Raw genomic sequence first — 21872 nt, 5'->3', positions numbered from 1 at the left:
ACTTCCACAAATATAAATATCCTCTCTCATCAGGAAAACAGCGCCACTTCCCTCACGGGCCATCTTCAGAGATGGTTCACCCAAAGGCACAGATTTGAAAAAAAAAAAACTATATTTTTTGGTTAGGGGCAGGCAAGAGGATGGATCATCAAATACAGCCAGCAATATCTAGCACTGCTTCTTATGACACATTGCTGATGAAGGTCATCCAAAACTGACAGACACTTATGCCAGGACAGATAGGACCACTGATAAGTTCCCCTTCTAAGCATTCAAATAAGAAGAGAAAGGCACCAAAGGACTGATTGGAGGCTTCTTATTAAACAGGAGACCCTGAATGGCACTGTGCTAACTCCCAGATGACTCAAAGTCTAGGAGAGTTTTCACTTTATACTTCTAAGTCATAACTTAAGACAGTACTGTAGATATATTAAGCATTATTAGGTGCTTTGATAAATTCATTTTAAAAATTACTTCTGAAACTTAATTTTTATTTTTTTAGAGACAGGGTCTCGCTTTGTTTCCCAGGCTGAAGTGCAGTGGCATGATCACAGCTTTCCACAGCCTTGAATCCTTGGGCTCAAACATTCCTCCTGCCTCGGCCTCCCAAAGTGCTAGGATTACAGGCATGAGCCATCATACTCAGCCTTAATATTTTAATCGTGTAAAAATTGTAAAAAATAAAAAGATTATGTTGGTAGATTAGAGAAACATAAAATAAATGTAGTTAATCACCTTAGGACAATGCTCACACAAGGCTGATTTTGCATTTTTTCCATATTCATTTTGTGTACTACCAGTGACTCTCTGCTATGTATTTCACTGTAGGAAAATAAGAACAAGGATGTGATGTTCCCTGAGGGTCTACCATCACATACAGAATGGGCCAAGATAAGCTCCCAAATGGAAAGGCTAAATGCAACCTCCAGTAAAAGTTGTCTTTTCTCGTCAATTTTAATGAGCTAAAATGCATTCATAATAAAAGCCAGGGTAGCCCTCAGAGTCTTCTGCTAGCTATTCAATCACTTCTTTTTTAAATTTTATACTTTCCTTATAGTGTCCTGGCAAATAGCTTAAACTTCTATTTGTGGCTTTAAAAACATCTATAACAAAAATAATATATCACCTAGTAGTAACCCTGCAGATGCTTTAAAAAAGTATAAAGGCCTACTAAACTAGAAAGCAGCAATGGAGTTGACAGTAGGAGTATATTAGTCATTAGCATGATCTTGAAATTGACCTTCAGATGCACTATTCTATCATTATTTTATTGTGAAGGTACAACTATGTCTATTCTGTTCTAACAGTATCAACAACTATAACATGAAATTCAAAAAAAAGATTTTCAGTAACTTTTAATACCATTTCACTCAAAAATTTGAAGGTTATACTACATTGGAGTTACACTTATAGATTAAATTGAAGAAACTGAACCCAAACATTCAAAAAGGGCTTCAGTAAGGACCATGTGCAAACAAAGCTTTATTGCTAATATCACGTAGCTTTCATCAGCAGTAGCACAACCCAGCTTTTCTCCTACTACTAGGACTGCTACTTCTCGGTATGCTCTCTATCCACCCTGAAATGTAGAAATTCCCAAAGCTTGTTCCTAAGCCTCCTTCTTTTCTCAATCTCTATTCTCTCCATAGCTTTATTTATCAACTACATACTAATGATCCTTAAATTTAAGTCTCCATTCCATATTTCTCATCTAAGCACCAGCCCCATCTGTCCATCTGAGCTCCTGCTCCATCTGTCCCATCTGTGCTCTTTCCCCTAAGATGTCTCACAGGCATCTCAAATTTAACATGACCCATACTGAACTCATGCCCTAGTCACACCAACTGGTTCTGGCCAGTCTATGCAGAATGCGCAGTAAGAGTTTTTGTATCCCCTGCTTCACCGTTTGACATTGGAGGGTGGAAAAGTCCACCCACAGATCGTGTTAACCCCACAATTTTTTGTAGGTGGGACCCATGGAGATGCATGAAGCTCAATTGCGCATTTGCACACTTCTCCCTTCACTAACATTTATGACTCCTCCTATGGCCTATTAAATACGCTTATTTGGCCACTGCATTTAGCATAAATTCCTGTTCCCTTTGTCCCTCCCTCTAAGTATCTGTTTCTGGCTTCTGGCCTGAGGCTATGCTTCCCAGCCTGTCAGAATGGCCACCCTGCAGGCTGTAATCCTTTATGAGAAAGAAAGTCTCCTCCTTTTCTAAATTGTAATTTTTTTCCAATTTAACAGTGTTGTCTAAAAATTCTCCACACAGCTCTCAATCAACAACAAAATTTTGTTCACACCTCCTATGGTTTGAATGTGTCCCCCATACTTCGTGTGTTAAACACTTAATCCCCAATTCAAGAGTGTTGAGAGGTGGAACCTCTGAGAAGTGATTAGGCCACGAGGCCTCTGCCCTCATGGATGGATTAATGCCATTATGGAAGGAGTGGGTTAGTTATTATAGGAATGGTTTCTTCATAAAAAGAATGAGTTCAACCCCATATGCTCTCATCCTTCTGCCATGAGATAATGCAGCAAGAAGGCCTTCACCAGTTGCCAGCACCGATATTGCCAGCACTCTAATAACCCAGCCTCCAGAACTTGATAAATACATTTCCTTTCTTTTTGAATTACCCTGTCTGTGATATTCATGTTACAGCAGCATGAAATAAACTAATACACCATCCAAAGTAAAATATCTCTCATTAGGCTTGGGAATTCTCTGGGCTATCCTTACTCAAGATCTTTTTTTTTTTTTTTTTTTTTTTTGAGACGAAGTGTCACTCTGTCACCCAGGCTAGAGTGCAGTGGCGTGATCTTGGCTCACTGCAACATCCGCCTCTTGGGTTCAAGTGATTCTCTGCCTCAGCCTCCCGAGTAGCTGGGATTACAGGCATGAGCCACCATGCCTGGCTAACTTTTTGTATTTTTTAGTAGAGATGGGGTTTCACTGTGTTAGCCAGGATGGTCTCGATCTCCTGACCTCATGATCAGCCCGCCTCAGCCTCCCAAAGTGCTGGGATTAGAGGTGTGAGCCACTGTGCCCGGCCAAGATCTTTATCAATATCACTTTCACATGACCACATGATTTCTAAGAACAATGAATTTGAGTTCAGGCCCTATCAGGCAGGCCTATAACTGACGCAGACACCTGGGATTTTAATCACTGCATATTTCCTTCTGAGACTAGCAATAAAAGTGAGGGTTAGGCCCAATAAAACCCCCACTTATGGGCCTGAACTCTAATTCAATATTCTTAGAAATCATGTGGTCACATGAAAGTGATATTTATAAAGGTTAGCCTCCTAGCAGATACTTCCCATACAACTCAGAGTAAAGTCCGAAGTTTCCTTGTGACCCCAACACCCTCTGTGAGCCCCTGCTTTGTTCTAATCACACTGGCCTCTATGCTGATGTTACTCACACAGTCCAAGCCAACTCCCACCCCACACACTGACTCCTCATGGCCTTTGCACTTTCTATTCCTCCTGCGGCACACTCCTTCACAGGATATTCTAACGATTTCTTCCCTGGCATCATTCAGGTCTCTGCTCAAATGTCAGACCTTATCAGAGAGGCCCTCCTTGGCCATGCTACTCTACCCCCATCCTAACTGCTCTTAGTCCCTGGGCTCTGCTTTATTTTTCTTCTTCTTATTTGTCACAACAAATTATACATGTACTGTCTGTCTTCCCCAGCTGGAATATAATGCTCATAAAGACAGGAACTTTGTTTTGTTTCCGATTACATTTCCAGTGCCTAAAATAGTACATGGTAAGTACTCAGAAAATATTTATTGAATGAATAAATAAAAGAATAAATGAGTGAGGCTCTACTGGAAATGAAAGCAGCAGGATTGAGTCTTCTTCAATCCAAAACTGCAGGAGGACTTGGAGGAGCAGCTTAGGTCACTGTACTCTGAAGCCAACGAGTCAATATGCAGCCCCACATGCAGGAGGATAAAGAAGGGAGGGCTGGGTTCATGCAGCTCTAGGTAGGGATGAGTCCCAGAGGCCTGCAGCCAGATGGGTCTCCTGCCAAATAAACAGATGAGATTCTGGCAGTTGGGGCAGGAAAACAGGAAATCCCTAGGGTGGTATCTCTAGAAATGAGAATTGGGATGCAGGTGGCCTTGTTACCTAGAGATGGATGGCATGTGCTGCCTTTTTATCTTTGACTTCTTTTTTGTAATCTGTCTTTTCAAATCACTTAACCAAATACCAGACTTCAGGAATTCCTGAATTAATTCACAATTTCACTCCTCATTACTGCCACCCCAACGTAGACTCAGGGAGTCCCATATATCATTTTATTGCAAAACTCTCCCTTGCTCTAAGTACTTAAAGTATTACCCAATGGCTCTCTAGCCTGAGTTTCTGGAGAAAAGCTTGTTATGCTCTTAGCATGGAACACAATGGCCAGCACTTAGTATGCGCTCATAAATGTCTGATGACTTAATAAGTATATTTGAATAGATCTACCAGAAGACACTGAGCTAAATATTCATTAACAAGCATCATTAATTTTGTTATTATTGTCTTATATTCAATTATGCATGAAAAGTTCTGAATAGAGGTTAGTTTGAGAGTTGGGAGACTCACAAAATAAATAAGGAATTTCCACAAGTCAAGTAAAGTGTGATAACACCAAGTGATATTAATAAAATCTTTATCTAAAATGTGGACTTTCCAGAGATTTCTACTTAACCAGGGAGAAAAAAAATGTACGTGTGGAAGATGATGATTATACTTGTGTATTTTTTATTTTTCAATATTTCAATTTTAGCATTTTGAATACAATTTAAAATTACTGTTAATACTTAGAGTATAAGGAACATATTATCTCTTTTTCAAAGAAAAGGCTTAGTATTTTCATAAAAATACTGTTTTGTGTGATTTTGCCGGGTGCAGTGGCTCACACCTGTAATCCCAGCACTTTGTGAGTCCCAAGGACAGATGGATCGTATGAGATCAGGAGTTCAAGACCAGCCTGGCCAACATGGTGAAACCTCATCTCTGCTAAAAATACAAAAATTAGCTAGTCATGGTGATGCGTGCCTGTAGTTCCAGCTACTTGGGAGGCTACTTGTGGAGTCCCAGCACAAGAATCGCTTGAACCGATTGTTGTGAGATAGAGGTTGCAGTGAGCCAAAATCACATCACTGCACTCCAGCCTGAGCGACAGAGTGAGACCCTGTCTCAAAAAATAATTAATTGAATGTGATAATTATTTAACGTGATAATAATTAAATGTGAAAATAATTAATGTGATTTTATATCCGAGGTTAATTTTTTTCTTACAAGTAGAACATTCCACATAGTTAATTCAGCAACATTTATCAAATGTGTATAATATACAAGTCAATACGCTAGGCTCAGTTAAAGAATACAAGCTTCACATAACAAAAACTCTATGGTGGACTTACTAAGCTCTATATATTCTTTTAAAATTGCTATTTATATTTAGTTATATTTATAAATTTGTTAAATATATTTACATGTTATATTTATATGAAAATCCCTTTGTAGGTAGACATACTGTATATGAAATGTCTTTAGCCATATAGTGATGTATGACATATCTTGAGCATAACTACATATAGTCTCTAATGTGAGCATTGTTTTTGCTCCCAATACCAATATCATCATTACAGTGAAGTAATACTTTGAATTCTTCATCTCAACACTCATTTTTAATAAATGACCTCAAACATCATGCTCCAAAAGAGCAACCTTCTAATGGCTTTCCAGTGCACCGAGTATAAAACCTACTCCAGTGCCCCCTCCCCAAATATGTGAGGCTGGCTCCTCATTCTCTTGCAGGTTGTAGCTCAAATGCCTCAAATGCAGAGGTCTTCCTTGACCACCTGATCTAACTGAGTGCATGCACTCTCTATGACATCAGATTTCTTGACTTCCCTTACAGCACTTTTGACTGCCTGAAACTGCCTTGCTCATTTATATGTTTCCTGTTTGTGTCCTCCATTTACAATGTAAGCTCCTCCATAACTTTTTGTTTTGGTCATTACTGGATCCCCAGCTGGCAGCACAAATATTTAATGAATCCTTTATTAATAAACCTTCTCCTGAGCGAAGTTTACTTTTTAATGTATAAGAGATTTTATGTGTCTTATCAGTAAATAAATGTATAAGGCATGAATTCCTACACAGTGTTCTGCGTTATTGTTGTGTAAGATCTGTCTCACATTTGACAAAATGAGTCATAAATATAATTTAACAGCACCTGCTGAATGAATCTCTCTAAATAGTCATTTGTTGAACAAATGAACGAAAATAATTTTGTTCAAAATTATTGACTGAGATCCATAAAGGAGAATAGAGTTACTACAATATAATAATATCCTTCAACTTTTAGAAGAAAACCAAAACATTTTTTATTTTAGTTGTAAATTATTTTTGTAGGAATATAATAGTTGTGGAAAAATTGAAATTGGCACTCAAAAACCACCTCAAATTGACTGCTACTGTAAGTTTAATAGTTCCCTTTACTCTCAATAAGTGTTTTTAGACAATAAAATACCCTGCAGAGGTATGTGTAAGATCCAAATTCCTCTTCTGGAATAAGTCAAAGTTCATTGCCATAAAACTAGGTACTGTGATGTGGTTGAATTTTCTTTGGAAAAGAGAGTAAAACCAGAAGTTTCAAAATTCAGGAAGTTTGTTTCTGGGCAATCAGTGACTAACATAGAAGTTTTCAAGGGGAAAAATCTCAAGCATTTTCATGGCCAGATGAGGTTGCTCACGCTTGTAATTCCAGCACTTTGGGAGGCTGAGGTGGGTGGATTACCTGAGGTCAGGAGTTCAAGACCAGCCTGGCCAACATGGTGAAACTCCATCTCTACTAAAATTAACAACAACAAAAAAAAATTAGCCCGGCGTGGTGGTGTGCCCCTGTAATCCCAGCTACTTGGGAGGCTGAGGGAGGAAAATCGCTTGAACCTGAGAGGTGGAGATTGCAGTGAGCTCAGATCATGCCACTGCACTCCAGCCTCACTGATGACAGAGTGAGACTCCGTCTGAAAAAAAAAAAAAAAAAAAAAAAGACTCAGGCATCAGGCATTTTCAGATCCCACCTCCCAGGAAAACTTGGTCTAAGGTCATCTGCTAGGGATATAGCCATGGACAAAACAGATACAGGCCTGCTCTCACTTGGGTTACAGCCCAGTGAAAAGTGCAGTTAGAACACTCCATGACTACTAGGACCTAATATCCAAGGCTACAGAGGCAGGGCTGTCAGGGGTTTAGCTCTGCAAAAAGGGGCTCTCATCCTACATCAATCAACTTCTCTCACAGGCTGCTCCACAGTAGAGTCTGAAGAGTCCCCAGACAGGATGTGTATAACACTGGCTTTCAAAAAATCATTCACAAGCTACTTTTTTCTGTCATGGGCCCCATCTGCATGTTCAGAAACACTTATAAGTACATTTTAAAAAGTGAAATGAATCACAATATCTTACATAGTCTACATTCTAAAAGGGAGATTTGGGTAACAAAGGAACAAAATCAGCAGTTAGCATAAACTATTCTTTTTTTCAAAATGGTGGCTTTTTTAAATTTAAAAATAAAAACCACCACCTAGTGAGAGCATGTGAAGGGTAGTTCCATGCACTGTCAGTCATAACTTCAGTGACTCGAAAATCACTTTGGCATTAAGTATCAAGAGCCGGAAATTTTCATACCCTTTGACCCAGGAATTATCGTTCCACGAATCTTTTTAAAAGAAGTAATCTGATAAACATACATAAAATGGAATATGAATGCATTTATAACCCTTATGCACAAAAAAGAGAATCTGAAATTTGAAGAAAGATTCATCAAAGTGCCATTTATAATACCAAATATTTGGAAATGGCCTAAAAGTCCAATTTTAAGGGAATAGTTAATAAATTATGATATGTCCACATAATCCAATATTATACTGACATTAATAAAGCTTGACTAGAAGTTGGAAAATATTAAGGCATAAGATTAAGCAAAGAGTAGGTTGTAATACACTATTAAGCATTATACAAAAAATCATTAAAATAAGGAGAAATAAAATGCCAAAATGTAATGAGTGCCTTTGGGTCATAGGATTACAGGCAAATTTTCTCCCTGACTTTTTATACTTAATGTATTTTCCAAGGTTTTTATTGGGAGTGTGTATAGCCTTTATGATTAGAAAATATAACAACATCTCTTCAGAAATGCTAACTCCATTTTATTACAAATACTTGCCCATGTATGTACACTAAGCCGATCTGACTTACTTTGCCAAAGGAAACAAAATTTGTGTCTCTCCTATGCCCACCTCAGCTAAGAGACAGTACTGAGATTCTTTGGATTCATCCTGCATTTAAGCCCAAAGATGTTGATTCTCAGAAGGAAAGTATTTTTTTTTCTCCCCAGCAGTTGCTAATCTATCAGCACCTCTGTGATGAGCTCACTATTTATAAGAAAGAGCCTACTCCTATTCAACATTGCTTTTGTGTCACGAGCCTCTAGTATTCTTTCCATATCTCTACTAGCTTTATTTCAAAGCATTGTAACCATTTGTTTACATATTATTCTATCGAGTTGTTATAAGTTTTACACATGGTTGTTTTACCTCTCTGAATAGGCTACAAGGTTCTCATAAATACTTCTATTTTTATACACCTTCTCATTCCCCTTCCTCTTGTTGTACATATATACACAGTCTATTGCACACACATCCAGTCACACACCTAAGCAGATACAAATTTGACTTTGTATTTGTTGGGGAACGATATGATGTCACTCACATTCTATTAGTAACTCATTTTATTTAGAGCATCCTCAAGTACATACCTTTATAACTAGAGTGTTTCATGAACCTACTACATTCAGCATGTGCTAGCGAGTGTCCTCTGTCCCTCTCTATATGTATCTACTTCTCATTTTTTCACATTTCAGGGCAGAGTATCTGTATGTATAAAGGTAAATTCAGGCCATGGCAGCTGGCAGAGGTCCCTTCTCTTGAACTGAAATCAGTGACTTAAATTAAGCCTTCCGAACATCTGACTTGCTGACGTATCTACCCTGCATAATGATAGAGATCCTGTACTGAGGGGAAAAAGCCTACTAGATTATTAAGTTTTCTGCCAAAGCCGTATATAATCCTGCTGGACAATTCTCTTCAGACGGTCTGCTCTTATCTCACACTCAGATGTCTAAAAATTAGCTTACTTTCTTCCTTCACAACCATATGCCCCTGCTGATTTCCCCATTTCCATCTCTCAGACTTGATATTGACCTTGTCCTGCTAGCACCAGGATGACTCCCTGAAGATCCAGGAAGAGGTCTGGATTCCAACAGATCTGGGTTCCATGCCAGCTCTTTCACTTTCCAGTCTGGCTCCAGGAGCTCAGGCAAGTCCCTTAACCTTCTGAGCCTCCATTTCCTGGCTCAAGAAAAGTGGCAGTGGTGGGGAGGCATAATATTTACCCTTCTGGAACTTATAATGAAGATTTAGTGAGATTACGTATCTAAGGCACATGGCCTTACAAATGTTAGCTCCTTCCCTGATAGTGCCTGACAACTAATAAAATCCTGTCTCCCTCTGAGGAGCTGCCCATTCCATATTCTTATCGACTTACACCAGGAAGGATATTTAAAGCCATGGCAGATGGTAGAGTGCCTGTTCTCAGGTCAACAATCAAACCCCAGCTGTTCTATTGATCTTTCCATCTGTTTGACTTCCTGATAATTTTCCCATCCCCTTTCCTTGCTATACCCCAAACCCTAAACCCAGAATGGATGCATGTGATATTCTTTCCTTTCCAAGAAAGTCTTACCTTGACATTCTTGTCCAGGTTGGCTCTGAGCATGAATGTTATGCACTTTCACCCTAATAACCTCTGTTCTGTGCCTTCTATTTGACCTGGAATTCTGGCACTCTCATTTCCTATCAGAAGGGCCAACCTTTAGCTGGTCCTTCAGTTTGGCCTGATACAGTGAATTTGACTTTGATGTTGAGAGGTAGTTTTGCATAGTGGTTAAAGCAAGGCTTTGATGTCTGACTGCCAGGGTTTGAATTCCAGCTGTACTGCTTAATGGCCTCATAACTTTCAGTAAGTTATTTACCTCCCTGACTTTCAGTTTTCTCTCATTGGAGGGCTATTGTGAGATTTATATAGCATTAATATAATAACTTTAAAGTATGCAACATGAACCTACCATACTAAGTAGATCCTTGGTAAATGTCAGTTCTATGCATGCCCCTAGGACTCATGGTGACCACAGGCCTCCTGTCTACACAATCCATTTGCTATTAACCTATCTAGCATGCACAGCCATTTCACCTACTGGCCCAGGATGTCTTCCTAGTCTACTCCCTCCTGGCCTATTTCATTCCACAAATGCTTCTGTCAACACAGATGCTTCTTCATCCTGACATATAACCTCACAAGAACTTCACAATATTGTGCACAAATTCTTGCTGCCAATACTCTAATTGGAAACCTGTCATCTTATGCCTCCTAAATGATAATCCTAATCTGTGCCTGCCACTCCCCTCTGCCCATTTCCAACAACCCAATGAATTTGCATAAACAATAGTTCTGTGTTAATCACTTCAGCTCCCTGTTCAAACTTTCACTGGCTCTACAATGGCCAAAGTAGGGGGTCTCCAATCTCATCATCACTAGATGGGCAGGGCTTTTGGAAACAAAATCTCTGGGCTGGAAATAAGGCACAGGGATATTTGCTAGAAGTACATAGATATGAAAAAATGGTGGCTTCCCAATCAATAGTATTCTGGAAACAATCCTCCTTTTAATAAAGTTTAAACATGAGGGCATTATTTCATCACTGGGCTATACCTTGCTTGGGAGAAAGGTCCCACTTTTGGGATACGCATTGTCTTGGGCATCTGAGTTGCTTCCATGTGCAGACTCCAGATCATTGTGCAGAGGGCTGTCCCAAAAAAGGAAGGAATTATTCCCAATAATAGACTATTGTTTTTGATTGGCAGCATTATTTTCTTGGGAGAACCATACCTCTATGTAATCTTGACAGAACCGCCTATCACAGTGCCCTACCAGCCTCCTCCTCCTCATCCCAGCACCAGAACCACATATACACAGGGTTGGGCACATGATTTAGTCCAATACAATCAGGGTAGCACTCTCTGCTAGACACAGAGACCAATTCAATTACCACTGAGCAGGGCCAATCAAAGCCCTTCCAGGAGATTTATAAAAATGGGACCTGGAAGAGAAAGGACCTCTTTTTCTCATAGATGAAAAGCCCAGGAATGTAGGTTTAGAAATACCCCCAGTCATCTTTCTCCATACTCAGAAAGAGTGCCTCAGAATACAGCTGACCCAGAGAGAAGTGGGAGCGAGAAACGGGGAGAGAGAGAAAGAACCTGGACAAAGTTGTGTAAGTCTCTGAGTTCCAGCCATGATTGAAGCAAGGACCACCTTTGGACTTTCTGGTCAAATGAGCCAGTAAGTCCTTTTGTGTTTTACCTAGTTAAACATTCACACATGCAAGCAAATGAATCCTGAGTAACTCCCTTCTACATGAACACAAAGTGGGGTGGTGAACACAGAGTTGGGTGGTAAGCAGATACTTGTCCCCTCTTGGTGCACATCATGCTCAGGGCAGAGTGATTAGGGCCCTACAGGAAGGAAAGTACAGACACTCATCTTACACCTTGCTAGATTTCTATGCCTTCTGTGTAATTTCACCTCTGGTGACAAAGTTTCCAAAGCACAACTTGCAGAACACATCCTATCAATTAATGATACAATGGCCCCAGAATCCTCGCCTTTATATGAAATGGCACGGATTTCCTTTTTCCAGCATCACTAAAAGCTCTTGGAAGAGTCATATCAATTATTCTGTGATAGTCAAAGCCCCAGAATTCCTGCTAGGGAAAGGGGGACCTTAGGGGAGGAGTGGGCACAGAACAGAAGCAGTCAGATTAAACATCAATAATCAGAATTCAAGGCATTTCAGGAAGTCTTGAGCTCATAATTGGAGACTTCTGTGTTCCAGAATGTAACCTAAATTCTTACTCAGAAATTCAACCTCACCTAAAATCTGACCCTAACCTTATGTCTCTCCCCTGTTTACTCAGGGTTTCCAAAGTGAGCTTTAGCTTCTCCTATCTCTACAAATCCTGCAGAAAGGCAGTGGCGCATACTGGTGCAGATGTGCTTTGCAGTATTAGTCCTGGCTTCATCACCTTTCTGCTCTAATTACTTCTGAGGGTCGTTACGAAAATCAATTGCATCATTTGTGAAAATTCATGGAAAACCACCCAGTACTAAGTGAAAGTTGGTATTTTTATTATTTTATTATGTATTTTCAATTCACATAATCAATGTTAGGTCAGATGTCCCAGGCCAGACATCTTTTACTTCTCTTTGCCATTTCCCATTCAATACAACTAGCAAGACCCTCCAGCCTGGCTTCCTTCAACCAAAACCCTACAAACCACCCTCCTACACACACACACACTGACTTCTGTCTCTCTTTAATTCTGCCAGAATTTGCCTTGCAGCATTTTAAAGAGAGAACATAAAGATCGTCAGTCCAAAGCCCTCATTCTGCAGATAAGGGCACCAAGGAGCAGAAAGGCGGAGGAACTTACCCACTTACCCACAGCCACCTAATTAGTGACTCAGTCAAGATGACAAGTCCCCATCCAGGTCCCTCTGCAACCCACTATGCTGCTCCCCAATCTGCACTGGTCCCCTGCTGCTCTCAGACCACCTCAGCTGCCAGGTGATCTGTGGTACATTTATCAGTCCCCTCTCCATCAGCCTATAAGCCCATAGAAAAGGCCTGGAGGGGTAGCTAGGATGACACCACAACAAGCACTCACTGATGTTTTCTGAGTTTTTGAGCACATATCAGACCTCAGCAGACAAAACGTAGCGTAAGTCCAGGAACAAGTGGATCTGCTTGATAAAACTGTAAATCAGATATACATTCCTTAATAAAATGAGGTCCATCTCACTGCAGGTTTGGATTTCTGTTGCTGCACAAGTTATTTTTCCTCTTTTAAATTCTACCCTCTATTTGATAAGTAATGTGTATGACTACAAGGGCTTATTTTTTATCCTCTACTAATTTTGCTTAAGAGATGTAAAAGTTGACATTTGCTTTTATCTTTGTTCTTATCTATCTTCCTAAGCTAAATATGAATTGCTTTCCTTTATGCTAAGAGTCATCATGAGAAGTAGAGCATTAACCAATCAGTTCAGATCCGCTCCCTCTATATGTCAGTAGTTATCCTTTTCTGGCCAATGAGGTATTGTCAAAATTCTGAAGCTACACAAGTCCAAATATAGCAATCTAACTCTTGTAGTATTCAAAAGCTTCACTAAAAATTCCACTAAATTAAAATAACAAGTACAGCCATCCCTTTTTACAATGATCTTTCCCGAAGAATCTCTTCTGATTACGGATTTACCTAGACCTGCCTCAAAGGCAACAGGTGAAGCCTTTCTGTGCTAACTGCCTGGAATTTACATACAGAGATTTCCCATACAACTCTAATGAAGGCTTTCCTAGCCTAGATACAAAGCTAATTATAGTCAGGGTTACAAATTATAGCTATATTATCTCATAATTATGAGCTATCTAGTAGGACTTGGTTAAAAAATCATTCTAAACACCTCAGTGTGTATTTTTTACAGTAAAAAAAATCATAATGTTAAATTGTCAAAGCATTTAACTATAGTTTCCACTTAATGGAAGCATTATTTTCTGTTTAGAAGGACTTCTATTCTTCACTTGAGGTGTTTATAAAGAATGAAACTACAACCACACACTTCTGTGTAGGTAAACAGTGGGAAAATAAAGTAAGGTTTAAAAAGTTTCAAAATTTAGTCTACTTTTCACAAAATGATAATGCTTTCTAGTATCAGTAGCCAAATAACAAATTGAAGGTCTTTTTATAAGTGTTTCCATAATTCAAGAAACGATAAAGTAAATAGCTTTCACAAGCTCTGGTAATATTTATGCATACAGCACTATAGAAAGTGTGCCTCAAACTTGGTTTGATTGCAAAACCAAGAGTTCAATATTCTTTCTCACAAACAAGAATAATTATCGATTCTTGAAATGTTTTCTATGCAGTTGTCCATAACTACTTCTGAAGGTATTCAGAAGAGACAAGGCAAGAGACACTTTAGTCCAACATATTTAGTTTTTAAATACACCAGACTAAGGTGGACCCGGGCTGATTCCAATTAGTCAATTACATGTATGCGCTGCATCTGCCTTTCTCTCTGACATTACCAATGCCTGGTACTGAACAACGAATTGTTATTTTAAAAAAACACACAAACACATACACACATTTTTCTAAATCAAACAGCGGTAAATACACACAGAGCGCTTACGCCTACACAATGTGAAGTGTTGGCTCGAACAATTTATAGCAAAAGAATGATTAATGAAGCAAATCTTAGAAGCCCTCAGTCCTTTCTCTTACAGACAAGACTACAGGGAGAAGAGTAGTGCCGAATTTTGCAAATAATTGCTTTGCTTCTCCATTTTGCCTGTGTAGATTCTACCCCATCCAGATACTGCTTTAGGAAACCCTGACCGTACTTTGCTCAATCATAAATGAACGCTGTGGACATTACAGAGAATGCTGACTCTCAGGAACCGAGACAAAGGAGGGTGTTGCTTGGAGAAACCCAGCCAGGCGCTCCAGTACTCCGGGTTCTTGGAGGCTGCCCCGCACGGCTTCTCTCGCGCTCCGGGGACTGGGGAGTCCGGACCCGATGGCGGACTTGGTTTATTTCCCAAACTTTAGGAGAGACAGCGTTTACCTAACTCTGGAGGCTGTAGCGGAGGGGAGGGCAGGGGGCTGAAGAAGTGCCCGGTTTTGGCTGCGGTGGCCGCCCACCCACCTCCCCACTCCCGGCAGCACCCTTTTCTTCCCCTCACCTGTCCTGAGCACGGGGCCCTGGGGGTCGGGTCGCCTCTCCCGGTTCTCAGTCCTGGTCTCACTCCAGGAGCTGTCGGGACGTCGGGCGCCTCTGGAGGCGGACGAAGAAGGCGGCAGGGTCGGGGGCGTCAGCGGGAATCTCGGCCGCCGCGGGCAGCTGCGGTCTCCCTCTCCATCCCAGGGCTCGGGCGGCCACCGCGGGCGGATGAGTCAGGCGAGGGGGCGGGTGGCAAGGGGTGCAAGCGGGCGGAGGGTGCGGGCACCCCTATGCCCGCGCCGGGGGGGCACCGGCGGCCTCGGGGCAGGGGACGCGCCGCTGCCGGTGCTCACAGCGGGCCGCCGCCATCCGGGAGCGGAGTCCAGGCGCGCCTGCCCTCTGAGGGCACCGGGCGCACCGAGCAGGGCAAGGGAAAGGGAGTCGCCGCTCAGGCGGCGCCGCCACCGCGGCCAAGAAAGACAAAAGGGACCGGGAATGGGAGGGGAAAAGTTTTCTGCTCGGCTCCAGATGGATCCCAGCCCCAAACCTCAAGCCAGAAAGCCCCGAAGAGGCGGGTTGGGGGCGGGGGCGGGGGCGGGGGCGGGTTTCCAGAGGCGTCGCTGCGCGCCTGCGACCCCGGACGGTTCCAATCTCGCCGCCGCCCCAAAACCTGTGGGAAACCCCAGTCCTGCCACCCACTCCTCCTGGAGGACGCAGACAGGTTCTGCTCTGCAGGAGCCCAGGCCGGCCGATCCGCGTCCCGGCCACAAAGTTGCACTTCGAGAGCCCGAATCACCCGCAGACAAAACCCATCTTTGGGAACAAAGTACCCGCTTGCAGGCGCTCTTCCCGGGCTGGAAGGCTGGCGTGCGGAAACGGACACACCCACCCGTGGGGCCCGCCTGTAACTACCGCGGGACCACGGGTTACCTTGCCAGGGACCCAGCTCCCCCAGTTCTCCGGAGCGGCTGGGGAGCTCCAGCCGACTCGCAGTGTTCCCGGAGCAGGCGCCGCAGAACCCTGACTCCACGCCCCTCGGACGCTTTCTCCTCAGATGCCGCCAGGCGGGCCAGGGTCCCCCTGGCGGGCTGCGCGGGCGCTGCGCGAACAAAACCAAACCTGGCCGGAAAAGACGCGGCCAAGGCCCGCTGCGTCCACGCGTCCCGCCGGCCCGGCAAGGGGTTCCGGAGAACGGCGTGGGGGGGGGGCGAGAACCATGGGCGGGGGGAATGGAAGACAAAGGGAACTGAAGCACGGGGGTCTTCGATGAGCACTGCGGATGTTCAACTCCAAACATCAAAGCCAGCGAGAGGTTCAGGTTACTCCTCCTTGACCCCAAACATCCAGTGAGTGGAGACTGGCCTGTTCATAGAGTAAAATATGTCGTCTCTAATTCGTCAAAGACGGTGATGACTGTATATATGCAGGCCAATTCCGTAAGTAAAGTTTCATGTAAAACTAATTACCGGATATTCCAACCACCCCCTGTGCAGGCCAGCTGTATGCACAGGGGGTGTGCTATGCTTGTGTCCCCTGGATGTGTTTTAGGTGATAGAAGGCAAGTCTGATATTCTGGTGCAGTGTATTTGTTTATTTCAGCGTTTCATCTGTTTATCTCATTTTCAAGAAAAGTTTGCTTCTGGGGGGTATAAAATGTATGTTTGGGGGCCGGGGTGGATCCATGCAAAAATTTCCGGATTAGAAAAAAGTCTTTAAAATCAGATATGGCAATGAGAAGAGACTGTAGAAATGGATTTCCTGTGGTATAACCTTCTTGCCTTGACTAGAAGAATTTAGAGATTGGGCACTTTTAGTGGAGATGTCACAATCAAAATGTTTTATAAAAAGAAAAAAGAAAACTAAAGGAGTTGGGGTGGGGGAAGGATGAGTCACCTTTTTAAACCATCTGTGGTTTTAGTTTTACCCCACCTGAATCTAGTATTCTAGCCCACAGCCACCTGCTCAATTCTCTTAGGTTTTCTTAAATGTGTTTGTCAAGCACCATATCAAAGGAGTGTGCTTCCATTGGGCCCTCTTCCTAGTTACCTCTACATTTTGTAAAGAAGCACCCTGAAGCCACATTGTCTATGAAGCTCCTGAGAGGAAACACCTCCTGGTTCCCCTCACTATCTAAGGAGTGAGTAATAGGAATAGGCTCATAGTCCATAGATCATTTGAGGTGACATCCTCTCTAAGACCCATGATGAGACGTTTAAAATGGTCATCTAGCCATTTTAAGCATTGAGTGACTGAGCCGTCCTCAAAAAGAGACTGATGAGAGCCATGAAAAAAATAAGCACATTCTTAAGGCCACAGATATTTATGCTTCCTCATTTATGAGCTATGAACTCAGATTTTAGTGATTTACCAAAACAGAAGAAAGATAGACTAAGTAAGATCACCAAAAGGGAATTATTTAGATTTCTTTTTAAAATAATTACTATTAGTCTCAGAAAAGGCAGGTAAAATGGCCTGTAAATAGAGTATTATTTGCGATTCAGTAGTCCGAGCAACTCTGAACATATTAGTTATAAATTTTCCCTGACATTGAGTGCTCAAGGGAATCTCAGGTAAATTATTTATCTTTGCTAATGGCCAATATCTTCCCATCTGAAAGTGAATATACCATGCCAGTAATGGATTTTGAATTTAGCTGCACATCTGCTTTGGAAATAATGGATAGAAGTCAACTATTTTCTACTTCTCGCCATCAAGTAGCAGTGCACTTCACACATAATATTTTTTGCTGTGTCTATATGAGATGTGTAAATTTCCACTAGAACAAGCCCATCTTATACGAGTGCATAGTAGAAAGAGAGTAATCCAAGTGTCCTGTAATCCAAGCTCAACCACCTACTAACAGAGGGACTTTGTACCTCATTTTTCCCATCCCTTAAGTAGGAACAAAGTATCTATTTCAAAGTGTTGTGAAAATTGAATGAATTGATATATATATAATATTCTTCTTACCAGTCACATAGATCCTCAATACATATGTGATTGAACATATATACACTCACATCAAACTTGTTTTCATGCAATTAACATCATCAAAAAAAAGACTCTTCCTCTGGAATCAAGAATTAACTTAAAAAAAAGGTCAAAATATGAAGATCAACATTTTCACTCTTGGTATAATATGAAAGTCTAATGGATGGCAATTAATATTTAATGAATTAATTTTGGAAACATACATTGAAATGAAAAGGAATGAGTATTCTTAAGAGGTCAAGTAACAAGGCTAAGAGAAGGGCTATTAGAAAATTTGTGTGGGATTATACTCATTTTCTCTTGCCATAAATGTAGCCCATAGCATTCTTAGATCTGAGAAGGGATCCTTAAACAGAAAATAAAAATGTCTTCAATGGGAGAAAATAGAATTCTTTGCTAGATTTTTATCTGAATGGCTTTGTTCTTGATGTGAAATAGATTGATAGTCTTAAAACCGCTGTAGTATTTCTGCTGGCAGCCATAGGTGCTTTTTCAAAGTAGAGGGTAAGGCAATAAAGCAAATGAGCTTTCTGACTTTATTCTTGAAATAAGGAAATAGGGGGAGGAATATAGGATAAAGAAAAAGAGGAAATATATTTAAAAATAAAATTTTAAGGTCATTTTTATTTCACTGTGATTTTGAATAGCACTTTGTCATACTTTTCATGTTTTCTTTCTCATTATATACAATTGACTAATAGTTCAGTGGATTTCACAGCAGAAAGATGTTGCTAATTTCTTTTCTGTTCATTAAATGTGCAAGTAACAGTGCTAACCCCTCTCAGATTGATGTTTTATAATGTTGAGGCTGATATGACTACTTAAATATTTATAAATTCTGCATTAGATACAGAATCATCTATATTAGATAATTAGATACCTCCTTGTTAGATAATAAACCTGATTAGATTCTTTTTGCCTGAGGGGCACTGGCAGCATACCATTTAGAAATGTGAAAGGAGCCACACTCTCTCCCTTCCAAAGCCCAGTTCTTTCCCCTGAACAGATTTGTGCCTATTGAAGGGAATAATCACCAAGTAGCTGATATAAATCCAAAAATTACTTTTTAAAGATTTTGACTGTTTCTGTTGCAAGAGTCTACCCATAGAAGATAATAGAGATTTGACTGAAATGAGAGAAGATGGTAGTGGTGGCCCACCTGTTCCACTGTCCATGGTACTGAACCAGTCATTCTTGCATTGGTGCCTGACTACTCAAAAGCATAGTCCGAGACTCAGCAATATTTGCATCACGGGGGAACTGTTAGAATAGCAAGATCTCAGGCCCTTGTCCAAACCTATTAAATCGTACTCTGCAACTCAACAACATACTCAAGTGATCTGTCTGCATGTTAATATTTGAAAAGCACTGCACTAGAGCACTGTTGACATGTCCTCTGACTTCCCTGGTGCTCTGCTTATATCAGCCTTCACTTCAGTCCCTTCCAGAAGCACAGCCCAAATGCTGCCTTTTTAGCTACATTTCAGTTGGTGATGGTGGTGTGGTGTTACACAGAGAGCATAGCCTTTGACTCAAACAGCTGGGCTAAAATATTAACTTTTACTGATTATTCTGGGTTTCATTGCCCTTATCCATAAAGTGCCAATAATTTTAATATGTCCATATAACACTGATTTAAGTGTTCACTGATAATAAAATTATAGTTGTAAAACATTTAGCTTGGCATGTAGCAGATGTTCAACAAATCTCTCAGGCACTGTGTGATACATCCCCAACCCAAGAAGGGGTGCCTCTCAGCATAACATTCTCAGGCATGGTGAAAATTTATTGTAAAAGAATTTAATTCTGCAGTTTCTGCTCAATCAAAACAGTACAACCACATTAAGTTAGTTGACAAAATAAAATTTTAAAATTCACTAAATCATCTTTCTGTTTGGGATTTCTCCATCCATAATCATGATCTAGAGTAAAGAAAAATAAGCTTTTTCTTGACAATTTTATTAGGTCTGTTTTTATTAAATTAGAACAAAACTACTTGGCATCTTGAATTCTAAAACATTTATAAATATCAAGATTTCTTAATCCTACAGCCAACAGACTGTACACACATACAGCTGAGTTTGTAAACAGTAATCATTTAGACCTGAATTCAGCCACAATTTTGGAAAAATATAATGCAGTTTAAATCATGCTATTTAGGGGTCCAGGGAATACCCTTTCATGTTGCGGGAAGTCAGGGGCCCCAAACAGAGGGACCGGTTGAAGCCGTGGCAGAAGAACATGGATTGTGAAGATTTCATGGACATTTATTAGTTTTCCAAATTAATACTTTTATAATTTCTTATGCCTGTCTTTACTGCAATCTCTAAACACAAATTGTGAAGATTTCATGGACACTTATCACTTCCCCAGTCAATACCCTTGTGATTTCCTATGCCTGTCTTTACTTTAGTCTCTTAATCCTGTCATCTCATAGCTGAGGAGGATATATGTTGCCTCAGGACCCTGTGATAATTGCGTTAACTGCACAAATTGTAGAGCATGTGTGTTTGAACAATATGAAATCTGGGCACCTTGAAAAAAAGAACAGGATAACAGCAATTGCTCAGGGAATAAGAGAGATAACCTTAAACTCTGACCACCGGTGAGCCAGGTGGAACAGAGCCGTATTTCTCTTCTTTCAAAAGCAAATGGGAGAAATATCGCTGAATTCTTTTTCTCAGCAAGGAATATCCCTGAGAAAGAGAATACGCCCCTGAGGGTGGGTCTCTAAAATGGCCCCCTTGGGTGTGGCCGTCTTCTGTGGTCGAAACTGTAGGGATGAAATAAACCCCAGTCTCCCATGGTGCTCCCAGGCTTATTAGGAAGAGGAAATTCCCGCCTAATAAATTTTGGTCAGACCGGTTGCTCTCAAACCCTGTCTCCTGATAAGATGTTATCAATGACAATGGTGCCCGAAACTTCATTAGCAATTTTAATTTTGCCCCAGTCCTGTGGGCCTGTGATCTCACCCTCCCTCCATTTGCCTTGTGATATTCTATTATCTTGTGAAGTACGTGATCTTTGTGACCCACACCCTATTCATGCACTCTCTCCCCTTTTGAAAGTCCCTAATAAAAACTTGCTGGTATTGCGGCTTGTGGGGCATCAGGGAACCTGCCGACATGTGATGTCTCCCCCGGATGCCCAGCTTTAAAATTTCTCTCTTTTGTACTCTGTCCCTTTATTTCTCAACCTGGCCGATGCTTAGGGAAAATAGAAAAGAACCTATGTGACTATCGGGGCAGGTTCCCCGATACTTTCACACATTTCTTTTGGAACATGAGAAAATGTTGGCACATTCATTTTTCAAAAGAAACTTCAAACCTGATAATCTGTTCTATTACAATAGTCATTTAATGAGTTTTGACACTGGGGATTATTGCTCATTGTGTCATTGCTGATCTAGAAACACCTGTTTATATAAGGAAATAAGCTGTATTGTACTTGAGGATGTCAGATCTTCTCTTAGACATTACATTTATTCTTTGCATTAGATACCATTCTTTGCCACTCCTTCAATTTTTAGCTTATGAACACAAGTGCCCAGCTTAAGATCACATAACCACAGAATGACAGGGCCATGGCTGGAACCTGGATCTTCCTATTCCTAGTTCAGTGCTTATTTAGCACTCATAAAACATGACTTATGTTAGAGTGCTTTACAGGTCCCAGCTGATTGAAAAACTTAGCATATCCCTGGAAGCTATGCATTTTCCCAGCCTTACCACACCTTCACACCTAAAGAAACACCCTTGTGATAAAATACGAGTAGAGTTTCAGTTTTAGATTGTTCTTTTATTAATTCAGAAAGCATTCACATAATGTATTGGGCATTATATTCAGTTGGGCTGTATAGAAATGAGCAAGTGAGAGCCCTTTTCTGCATATTTATTGTGGTCTGGTGTGTTTGGCATCTTTGTAAGCAAATAGCTGCAGTATGAAAAGTGCCCTAACGGGTAC

At 41.0% G+C, this 21872-nt stretch overlaps 2 protein-coding genes across 4 annotated transcripts in view; one reads left to right on the top strand and one right to left on the bottom strand.

The window, feature by feature from the left end:
- Positions 1-15910, bottom strand: part of TMEM200A (transmembrane protein 200A) — an 82239-nt gene extending 66329 nt beyond the window's left edge. Inside the window, exons 1-2 of one of the 3 annotated variants that reach the window (XM_032158960.2) lie at positions 15849-15910; positions 14941-15032 (exon numbers count right to left, since the gene is read on the bottom strand). The gene's annotated coding sequence lies outside the window, so the exon portion shown is untranslated. Of the gene's footprint in view, positions 1-14940; positions 15449-15848 lie in introns of those variants that run through there. The other 2 variants (XR_009212499.1, XM_058435553.1) reach the window with 2 other exon arrangements.
- Positions 15603-21872, top strand: part of SAMD3 (sterile alpha motif domain containing 3) — a 220196-nt gene continuing 213926 nt past the window's right edge. Inside the window, exon 1 of the mRNA XM_032158959.2 lies at positions 15603-16354. The gene's annotated coding sequence lies outside the window, so the exon portion shown is untranslated. The remainder of the gene's footprint in view (positions 16355-21872) is intronic.

The sequence above is a fragment of the Hylobates moloch genome, unplaced genomic scaffold (genome assembly GCF_009828535.3).
Source record: "Hylobates moloch isolate HMO894 unplaced genomic scaffold, HMol_V3 SCAFFOLD_2, whole genome shotgun sequence".
Classification (NCBI taxonomy): Eukaryota; Metazoa; Chordata; class Mammalia; order Primates; family Hylobatidae; genus Hylobates; species Hylobates moloch.
Note: the sequence above shows the minus strand (reverse complement) of the source record. Positions and strands in the feature narration are given on the sequence as shown.